At 41.5% G+C, this 11,159-nt stretch overlaps 1 pseudogene; it reads left to right on the top strand.

Annotated features, from left to right (window-relative positions):
• The first annotated feature begins 674 nt into the window (after positions 1-674).
• On the top strand, positions 675-5,262 carry LOC112314472 (mitochondrial import receptor subunit TOM22 homolog; annotated as a pseudogene).
• The last annotated feature ends 5,897 nt before the right edge of the window (positions 5,263-11,159 follow it).

Genomic DNA, 11,159 nt, shown 5'->3' with positions numbered 1-11,159 from the left:
ATTCAATCCCAAGCAGAAGATTCGAAACCAGGCAGAAGAGTTCCGGGAAAGGTGGAATGCAACTCCTACCATTTTCAGTCTCTTTGTCATTCTGCTATAGATTAAAACCCCAGAGAATGTGTGTCCATGACCTAGCTTGGTCCCATGCTTACCCCCAGACCAGGGAAGGGCAGGGCATCTGATGGCAGAACCATAATTGGGGGTGGAGTGGACTCCCCAAAAGGAAATTGAGGTGCTAATAGAAAGGGGAGATAAGTCCAGAAAAATAAAAACAAAACAACAAATTTGTCCAGAGTGTCTGTTGGGTACCTGGCACTCTGTTAGGGGCATTTGTATAGTATTCATTTACATTACATAGGAGGCTTAGCACTCTGTAAGTATTTGCTGAATAAATGAATAATTGAGAAAGCTTATTTCACCTTCACACAACTCTTGGAGGTAGGTAATATTTGCTCCATTTTACAGAGGAAGAAACTAAGGGTCTGAAAACTTAAATAGTTTGGTCAAAATCATACAACCAGTAAGTGGTAGACTTGAGATTAAAACGTGGCTCTCTCTGATTCCGAAGCTGATTTTTTTGCTGCGGCCAGAAGCCACCCTTCCTTGAAGTCTATGGGAGACAGTGTTGCAGCGCCTCCCTAACTCAGGACGTATTGTTGTTCGCTGATGGATTCTAGGAAGTTCATGTGGGCCGGGAGAAGTTTGTTTTGTAATTCTCCTCTGGTTTCAGAAAGGAAGCGATGCGAACTGTGTGACCTTGGGTAAGTAAGATCTCTCAGTCTCTTCAACACTAAAAGGGTATGATAATGTTGTCTCCTGTAAGGTTATTGTGCAATCAGCTGAGAGGATGTTTATGAAGGCTTAGCACTGTTCTTACACACAGAAAGCCCTCAGAATGACACCTTACTTGTAGTTTCAAAAAAGGGTAGAGAAACGGGAAGAAAGTGCTGGGGGAGGCATCAGGTTTCACTACCACATTTCAGGGAAGTTAGGAATCCGCCAGCTGAACTACTTATTTACATATCTCTTAGAAAAAGCATTGCCAGTTAAGCTAACACACAAGGCTTTCTTAACACTTCAAGTTTTTTAAAAGTTTATGAATACTAAGAAGAATGTGTAGATATAATTAGACATGATTTAGATATATTTTTAATCAAAATCTCTTTTAGACTTCCATAGATAAATGAGTATATATTTTTTAATCACAAATTGCCTTTGTGTATGTATAAAAAAGGAAAATGCAAGCAAAATACAGGTTTCTGTGGTCTGTTCAACTACTAATAGATAAATCTGGGAAAAGAACGAAGCCAGGGTAATCTGCAGAAAGAGCCCCCTTTGAATATTCGTGGCTCAGTCAAAACCATCTTAGGATCTGAGCTGGTAGAGAAGCGGGAGGAGCTCGGGGCTAGGGGAACAGGGGAAGAAGCAAAGCAGCCGTCATTTAGTCATCCAAGTCCTTTAGCAGGTGATTTATTTTATATATATTTTTATCTTGTTTGGCCCTCACAAAACCTATTTGTGTAGTTATTTCCATTTCGCAGATTGGAAAAGTGAGATTTACTTCTTTGTCCACTATTAGGTTGTAGACTCAGTCTTAGAAGTGGGTCTCTGACTCCACACTTTTCTGTTAAGCAGACTGTCTCCTTGGGATACACTGCGTTGGTTAAGGCATTACTAAGACTTCACATTCAAAATGGTTCATTCTTTTGGAAACACTTTTTGAGTCAAATGTTAATGTGTTTTTCTACATAATATTATCAACTGAGCCATCCAGAGAGTTGAGGGGTGCAGCATTTCTTAAAAGAGCAGCTACACTGCTGTCTGGGGAAGGTTCTATCAAGCGACTGGTACCAATTTGCAAATTTTGATGCTGCTGCTGTTTCATTTTGTTTTGTTTTGTTTTCTCTATTAGAAGGTACAAGTAGAAGTTTTCCAGACAACAACTAGGGCACATCTTTGTTCTTCCAAAGGTACATGGGTGGTTTGTCGACTAAAACATCCATGACTGAGGTTGTCTAGCCATTTTGCCCAGAAATAATAACTCAGTATCTCCAGGCAGGCAATGCAACTACAGCATCACTCGAGACCAGCCATCTGACACTGGCGACTGGGAGGCATGCCCTGTTTTCTGTGTGTTAAATGTTAAATTAAAATAGTCTTCTTAGAATGCACAAAATAAGGCAGTAGGAAAGTTTCGGGGGATGAGATATTCTGACTTTTTATTTAATTCCTTGCCTTGTCACATCTAGACTGTCACTGGAGAAAACGTTCAAGCATTTGAAGATACCTTAGTGTACGCTTGTTGAATTCTCTAACTTAACAGGTAAGAAAACTGAAGTTCAGAGAAGAGTTGCGACTTGGAGCTCCCAAGGACGCTCTGACTGCAATAACCTGACTTGAGTTCCTTTGCCCTAAGCACTCTGCTCCATTATTTCAAAAGAGTACATATCATTGGCAATTCTCTGCTGTCCTGTCACTAAAAGCTCCACAGTGTTCTCTAATTGCCTACTATCTATTCTGGATATTTCCGATTGCTTTCATTTTCTTGGCCTTTGAGTCCCAAATCAAATGTCCTCTCTTTTTTGAATGCCACTTTCATCCCTGCTCCCACCTCTGCCTCCTCAGGCAGCTAATTGTTCCAGGTTTTGTTGAATCACATCACTGAGTTTCTGGTCCTCTCATGGAACTCATCATATTCTTAGATATGAATTTATTTGCTTTTAAAAACTTTTTTAATGGGAAATTTCAAACAGATTAAAAACTCAAAGAATAGTTTAATGAACCTCTATGTATCCATCATTGGCTTCAATAATTATTAACATCTGTCATTCCTGATTCTTCTCATCACCTCCCACCACTCTCAACCACAACTCAATACTCTTTTATTTAAAACAGTTTATTTATTTATTTTACAGGAGGACAGAGAGAGAGAGAGAGGGAGAGATCATTGTGTTGTTCCACTTATTTATGCATTTACTGATTGCTTCTTGTATGTGCCCTGACTGGAGCTCAAACCCACAACCTTGGCATATCAGAACAATGCTCTAACCAAATGAGATACCTGTCCAGGTCTATATTTTAATAATTTGTTTCATTTGATGTAAAATTTACATATAATGCAATGCACAGTAACACATGAATATGCTCATGTGACCCACACATCTATCAAGGTTTTGTACATTTCTATCATTCCAGAAAGTTTTCTCATGGCCTTTCAGAGTCAGGCTTCCCCTTACCTTTCACACCTCACTCTCCGGGCAAATTCAGGCCATTTTTTTTTCATCATGAATTTTTTGACAATGGGTTAGTTTAGAACTTTACCTAAATGCCGTCATATAGTACATACTGTTTCATGTCCATCTCCTCTCACCTGACATACTTTCTATGAAATTCATTTATGTCTTTGTATGTCATTACTTTATCCTTTTTTAGGACTAAATTCTGTGGTATGAATGAATATACTATAGTTTGTTTATCCATTCTCTTGTTCATAGACATTTAGGTTGTTTCCAGTTTTGGACTATTAATAATAAAGCTTCTATTAACATCTACATTCAAATCTTTTTTGTGAACATGTATTTCCATTTCTCTTGAGTTAATAACTAGGAGTGAATTACTGGGCCACAGCATAGATATAAGCTGTTGTAAAGTGGTTGTACCACTTTACATTCCTGCCAGGAGTGTAGGAATGTACATGGATTGGCTGCTGCTCCACATTATTTCCAGTTAAGTTGTCTGTCTTTTTAATTTCAGCCATTCTAGACACTATATGGTGGCATCTCATTTTGGTTTGAATTTGCATTTCTCTGATAAATAGTGATGTTGAGCATCATTTCATGGGTTTATTGTCCATTCACGTGTCTTCTTTTATGAAGTGTCTGTTCAAGCTTTTTGCCCATTTTTTAAAAGTTGGCATATTTATTATTTGCATTGTAGGCATTCTTTATAATTTTTTTCAGATATATGTTTTATGAACATTTCTCTCTACTCTATGGCTTGCCTATTTGTTTAACAGTGTCTTTTGATAAAGTTTATTTTATCAAACTTTTATTTTACATATCATCTTCATCACTAAGCTCCTAGTGGATTTCTAGAGGAAAAGAATGGGATTTTTTTCTTTAATCTTATAGCCCCAGCCTCCAGCACAGAACCTGTCCTATGAGTCTAGCACTAAGTTTTCTGGAAGGAGGCAGAAGGAAATATATATTTCCTTGTCTGTCTACTGTCTATTTGGGGAAATCATCCCTGACCTCACTATCCAATGCTTTTGGTTCAGTCAGGCTCACCTCTTTCTGACCCATTCTTAGGGATGGGCACTTGATCAAAGCTGAGTCAATCAAAGCTCTTTCCGGCATTTCTACAAGAAATAAGAGCATGGAGATACCCTTACCCTCCTCTCACCAGGACATCATAAGGCTAGAACAATTCCTGCCCATCTTTGCACCAAATGGATTGATCCTACTTGAGTATGAAGTCAATTCGGGAATTAAGAAATGAAAAATGAAGCTTCAAAAAAATTAATTTATTTCAATAGTGGACCATTTGTTAAATAAAACTGTTTTAATAGAATTTGTAATGTAAAATTGACAAGGTAGAGCTGTTCTGGTTAAAGATATAGGTATGGGTCCCCCTACAGCCATGGCTGCCACCACTGCTGCTGCCAGTCCTGGACTCCCCTGTCCCCAAAACAAAGTGCTTCTGAAAGGTGATTCTGAGAAGACTGGGGAGAAGCTAGAAGAGGAGGACAATGAGGAGCCAGACAAGACCCTGTTGGAGAGACTCTGGGGTCTGCCAGAGATGTTTCCAGAGAAGATCGCGTCTGCAGCTAGAGCCACTTTTGATCTCTCTGTCTTTGTGGCTCAGAAAAAACATACAGGTTTTCCAGGGCAGCCTTGTGGACAGGGGCAACCTCCTTCATGATCCTGCTTCTTCCTGTTGTCTGGGAGACTGAGAAGTTGCAAACGGAGCAACAGCAGCAACTGCAGCAGCGCACGTACTTCTAGGGCCTAACACAGGGCTGTGAGGAGGAATGCCAGGGGCTCTACCTTCATTTCCTGGAAAGCTCTAGATCGTTACTACTGTATCGGACCTGTCTTGGTGGAAAATTTTGAAAATCAATAGTGTTTGAACTGCTAATTTTTAAAAAAACTTTGGCGCATTGACCTGTCTAAACCTGGTTGGAAGAATTTTCCCCATGTTGTCTCATGGAGAGACTCCCCTCTTGGCGCTGTGCCCTCCAAGCTATCCTGACTTACTACTTCTATCCCCAGTGCAGCAGCGTGGTTGGTTACTCCAGGTCTGGCCATCTGCGTCTTTCACTAAACTGCTCCCAACCAAAAGATCTCCTCAGGATCTCATTGTGGGGTAGGAACCGATGCCAGTGGGAAAAATGTGTCCCTGACCATTAACGGCTGCTTTGTTTTGACATGCACACAATATGAAGCACAAAATGCATTACAGCTGCAGTGTAAAAGCAGCCACTCTGACCTTCTATGTATGCTGGAAAAGAGGGAGGGCTGGTGGCAGCTTACACCACAGCAGGGGCTCCTTGGAGGACCGAGCAGGGGCTTACTCGCTCTGCACATTTTGGCTGTTAGAACTGTGTGTGTCTAAGAGAAAAGAAAGCCAATGCTCATTTTTGTATTTAAATATAAAAATGATTCCAACAGAAAAAAAAGGTGTATTATGTGTATCTATGTGCATGTATATTTATCTCTCTGTGTATAAGTATGTTTGTGTGTATGTGTCTGTGATCTGTGTGCCTGTGTGTTTGTCTATTGTCAGTGTGTCTGTCTCTTTATTTGTGTGATATATAAATGAGTATGAGACTGTGTGCATATATGTGTGTGTGTGAGCATTTGAGTGCACATGTATTTGTGTAGCTTGAGTGCGTGTCTGTATCTCTGTGTGACTATATTTGTGCTGCATATATATTTCTGTGAACTACATTGTGGTTTAGTTCGTGTGTCTCTGTGTCCGTTTGTGTGTGGTATATGATATGAGTTTGTGTGTGTATGTATGTGTTTGTGTTGTATATAGTGTATACATTTGTCTACATATGTGTTTGTATCATTAGGCATATGTACTTGAGCTAGTATGTATGAGTCTGCAGGTGTGTTTACATGACTCTGTGTGTGTATATGTTTAGGGAAAGGATAAAGCTACCACTATGCTACTCTATACTTTGTGCAAATTAGGAAAAGTTGCCCTGTCTGGTGGGGCAGGAGCAGTCTCAAAGGTATGGTTTGTCCGGCCAAGTAGAGACTGGAGTTTAGCCTGTGTTAGAGCTCTCACCTGGTGCCTTGGAGAAAAGAACAACTTGGCAGGGGTGGAGGGCCACTTAGAAGGCCTGGAAGTCCATTCAGCCTCTCCTTTGCTGTGCAGTCACCTCCCCATAGGATCTAGTCTGAAAACTACCTAAACCAATGTTCTCTAGTGGTTTCCAAATAGCACTTTTCTAGAGAAGTTCATGGCACAGTTCCTCCAGCCGAAGGCCAGACACAGCATAGGCTCCAGGGGTTTGAGCAAGCATTTCCAGCAGGCCATCTGTCTCCCCCCTCCTTTGGCCTTGTCATCTCATGGCCCTGGACTCTCTTCTCCCACCTGTTTCCTCGTTACAGAAGAATGCTTGTTGGGGTTTAGGGTTGCACACTGCTGTCATGGCTCATCGCATAGTTTGCACTTTTATTAAAATGACTCATGGCCAAGAGGCTGTGGAGATGTGACTGGGTGGTGTTGAGGAAGAAAGAAATAGATGGTGCCAAACCAGGTCAGATGGTGAGTAAGGTCTTGAAACTGGGGAGTGGGTGAGGAACTTAAACGTGGAAGAGAAAACTGGTACTAGAGGTGGAAACCAGTAGGATTATTAGGACTTGCGATCGTCTGAGATCTTTATACCCAACATGAGCATCTCTGCCCACTTCAGCTTCTCAGCAGAAATGCCCTCTTCGGCAGTTGGACACGTGGTGTCTTGTGATAGATGGCCTAGGGCATGTTGCTCCACCGTTGTGAGCTTCTGTTTCCTCAGCACTAATGCCTCCTGCCTGACGTGGGTGGTTGGGAGACACTGCACACGAGGCGCCGAGTGCAGTGCCGAGGAAGTGTCAACACAGTCTTTTCTTTCCCTTTGCACTCCATCCCCCCTTCCTCTCACCAGCCTTGGGGTGCCCATCACACTCTCACCTGTGCTTTTGGTAGAGCATCTAGCTCTGACTTAGCACTTAGCAAACTCAGTATTCAGTTGAGCACAGAGATGAAGGCAGGCAGGCAGGTAGATAAAGGACAAGTAGGAAGTAGCAGGTAAGTAATAAAGTTGGAACATTTTCCCATCTTCAGAAATGAGCTACTGGCACCCTTTGGGGATGAGAGTTGAACAAATAAATTATTTTGTGTATGAAATATGGCTCTAGGTGCCAGTTAGGGTGGGGGAGTCCAGCGGACCCTTCTAGTCAGTGTTTTCCCCTTACTGACCATCTGTTGGGTGTGCAGTGAACTAGTTCTGTTACTTTCCTCCTGAGATGACAGTGTGGATTTGGAAGGCTTAGAGTGTGCATGCAGTGGCACCTGTTCCTGCCAGAGGATCAAGTTTAGGGAGGCTTAAAGGAGTCTGAGTTGAGAAAGAAAGAAAGGAAGGAACAGAGACAGGAGAAAAGTTTGATTAACAGTGAGGGGCCCAGTAGGCAGGGAAGGGCTTTCACTGTCATAACTGCCTACCTACCAATTATATACCTGCTCTTACAGAGCACTGTGTTAGTTGCTGAGATTGTAAAGCAGAAGGCACGTTTCTTGCCCTCCAGAAATGTCCAATCTAGGGAATGGAATTGGGTACAAGGCTAAGAAGTATGGAGCACTACCTATCTGTTCAGCACTGGCACAAGTGTTATAAGATATATCTCAAGAAAGAAATATTATTCTGCAGGGAAACTAAAGTGCAGAGAGGGTAAGAAACTTTCTCTAGGTCATGTATTTCCAATGCAGCAAACATGTAGAACTGGGAGAAGAAGACAGGTTTATCTGGCTCTCATGGCCTTGTGCTGCTCTCAGGTCTATGAGCAACCGCACCAGGGCCAGCATGTCGAAGATAATTAACTTTATAAGGGTCCCTAGGTTTCATGCCATATGAGTAATGGAGCATGATTGTTGCAGGGGTCTAGAAGAAAAGAGATGTATGGGAGCCTCAGATAGAAGGGGGAACTTTGCAGAGGGAGTAGGTCCTCAAATAGATACTAAAGGCAGAATACGAATCCAATAAGAGAAAGATGGAGGGAGAGGCTTTTCAGGTGGGAAGAGTCAAATTATGAGCACAGGTGGGAGGTGGAAAAATTCTCACCTTCTGTGTTTGTGTTATACACTGCAGAGTACTGGAGAGAGCACAGCCTGCTCCAAACTTCCTAACCGTGCAGCAGTAGGCCAGTCACCCGATCTCCCTAAGCCTCAGTTTTCCTGTCCGTACAATGATTGTGATAACAGCCACCTCACAGGGTTGTCCAAGACCTGAGACAATGTATTCAAAGCAACTGTTTCCATAAAATCACCAATCTAAGTTAGACCTCAATCTAAATCATGTAGTATCCTGTTTCCCCTCTCGTAGTATCCTATTTTCCTTTCTGCTTGCAATTGAATCAATTTTATATCTGTGTGCTTATTTACTGAATGTCTATTTCATGACTGTAAATTCCATGAGGATAGGAACAATTCTGCTCTTTTCAACACCATCTCTGTAGTGTCTAGAACAATAGGCACTCAATAAGTCTTTGTTAAATGAATGAACACATAAATGTACAAATGAATAAGCGAACTCATGAATAAATGGATAATTATATCTATATCTGTGCCATGACTCCAAGAATCTCAGGGAAATTATGTCTTTTCTCTGGTGAGAGAGCAGGCTGCTAAAGCAGGGAAAGCCTTCCAAGAATGTAGTTAGAGAATCACAGGGCCTCCACAGGTCATCAGAGAGAGAGTATCAGGTCTCCTGTCTGCCTCCTGCTGTTGCACGTAACTATCTCTGAGTGGGGAGAAAATTACACAAACTTGCAGATCAGCTGGTTCCAGGGTTTCACAACCCAGCTCTTTCTGTCTTGCTTAAATCTGATGTGCTGCCTCACTAGTGTGACTTGTGATGTGCCAAGTGGAAAATGACTCTGCATGATCCCAGGCTGCCTGGCAGTAACCCTGAGTGAATGTCTAGACTCTCCAATGATAAAGTTGCCTAATCCAGTGCAACACAATAACCCTTTTTGCAGTGCGGGGAGAGGGGTAGGGGAAGAAAAGATAAACTAATAATTACTAGGCATTTGATGCATGCATTCTATGAGCTCCATGACAGATGTCAGCAGAGAGAACTGGGGGCAGTGGAGGCTATACAGTCCCTAAGTGAGGCAATATAAATACACTTAGATAACATTTACAGCTTTCAGAAATATGGTTACATGTTTACTTTTATACGAGTCTCCTTGCAGCCCTAAAAAATGAGAAAGCATGGATAATATTTGCATTGTTATTTGTTTCTAATGTATAAGGAAAGGGAGGCAACTGGGGACAGTCCAGAATATAGGGCTGGTTTCAGCTGCAGATAGGAACTGATTGCCCAGCTCTCATGAATGTCAGTTCAGGGACCTTTCTCTTAGACTGCACTATTGTGCACTGGCCTTTATATTGGTCAACAGGGTGAGCATGCCTGCATTGTCACAATCCCTCTGCCTTCTATAATGTATTTCCAATGCAGGTTTATGATGGAATATCATATCTGAATAAACCAAGGGTAGGCAAGCTAAGACCTATGGGCCACATTGATCCATTTCATGCTTTTGTAAATAAAGTTTTATTGAAAAGTAGCTAGGCCCATTCATTTTCTCTTATCCGTGGGTGTTTTTGCATTACAAAAGCAGTTAAATAGCTGCAACAGAAATTGTATGACTCACAAAGTCTTACATATTTACTATTTTGGTCCTTTATCAAAAAAAAGTTTGCTACCCCAGAATAAATAAATGGAATGGTTCATCATAATACACAGTGGGTCTTCAATAAAGGGAATGAGAATTGGCTTCAGAAACTCACTTCGGTCACTTAGCTGGATGACTTGAAGGAGTTGTTTATATTCTCTGGTCCTGTTTCTGCGCCTATCACCTTATAGAACTGCTGTACAATTTCCATGAGGTAAGGTATATATGTTAAGATAAGGTTTGGTCCCATGTAACAGAAAACACGAAATAAAAGTGCCTTTCAGACAGCAGACAATTTCTTTCGTGTGGAAGTCGCTCGTGGGTGTTGGTCTGATGTTGTACTGTGTGAGAAAACCAAACCCTGGCACCTCATTGCTTTACTGGGTGTGCCTTTCATTTCTGAGGTACTCTCTTGGTCCAGCATGGCTGCTGGCATTCCGGCCACTGTGCGGTTGTTGCTGTTACTACTAATGATAGTATGGAAATTAGAGGAAACACACCAAAAATCAAATACAAAAAGCCTGGAAACAGAGACACCCATAAAGACCAGTCAGCAAATTGGCATTAATTCAAACCTAGCCAAGATGAGACCTCCTGCCACAGTTCATGAGGCAAATGGCATATTTCATGTATTCCATTTCTGGGATACACTGAGGAAGCTAGGGAAACCATGTTTTACCTGTATTCATAATCTAACACTTTACAAAGCATTTCCGTATTTATTACTTCATTTGCTCTTCAACATACTCTGGAAAGGTAAGAGAAGAGGTCTTAATATTATTATTTCTACTGTACACTATGACTCACGTAGGTGCTAAATAACCAGATTCCAGTACCTCCTATCTTCCCAAAGACAGTTAGATCTTCGGATATTTGTTGGAAATGAATGGCAAACAATCATTGGGTATAAGAAAGAAAATGATCCCAAACCAGGACCCCTAGCAGAAACAGCTAATCATCTGGCTGTAAGACAAAAATAAGAGTGTCTGTTGACTTCTGGGTTTCTTGTGAGGATAGCAGTGACTGTAATGCACGTGGCATGAAGGCCAGGTCATTAAAATCACTGTTATTAACTGCACTTACTTCTCTCATCTGGTGTGTTCTTGGAAAGACACTTCCCTTTACTGGGCACCACTGAACTTTTCTCGGAAAACAAAGGGCTTGGACTGAGGGATTTGCTAAACTTTCTTCCTTATCTGGAATTTCATCAACCTG

The sequence above is a fragment of the Desmodus rotundus genome, chromosome 3 (genome assembly GCF_022682495.2).
Source record: "Desmodus rotundus isolate HL8 chromosome 3, HLdesRot8A.1, whole genome shotgun sequence".
NCBI lineage: Eukaryota > Metazoa > Chordata > Mammalia > Chiroptera > Phyllostomidae > Desmodus > Desmodus rotundus.
The sequence above is the reverse complement of the archived record's forward strand: the minus strand, read 5'-3'. Positions and strand labels throughout refer to the sequence as shown.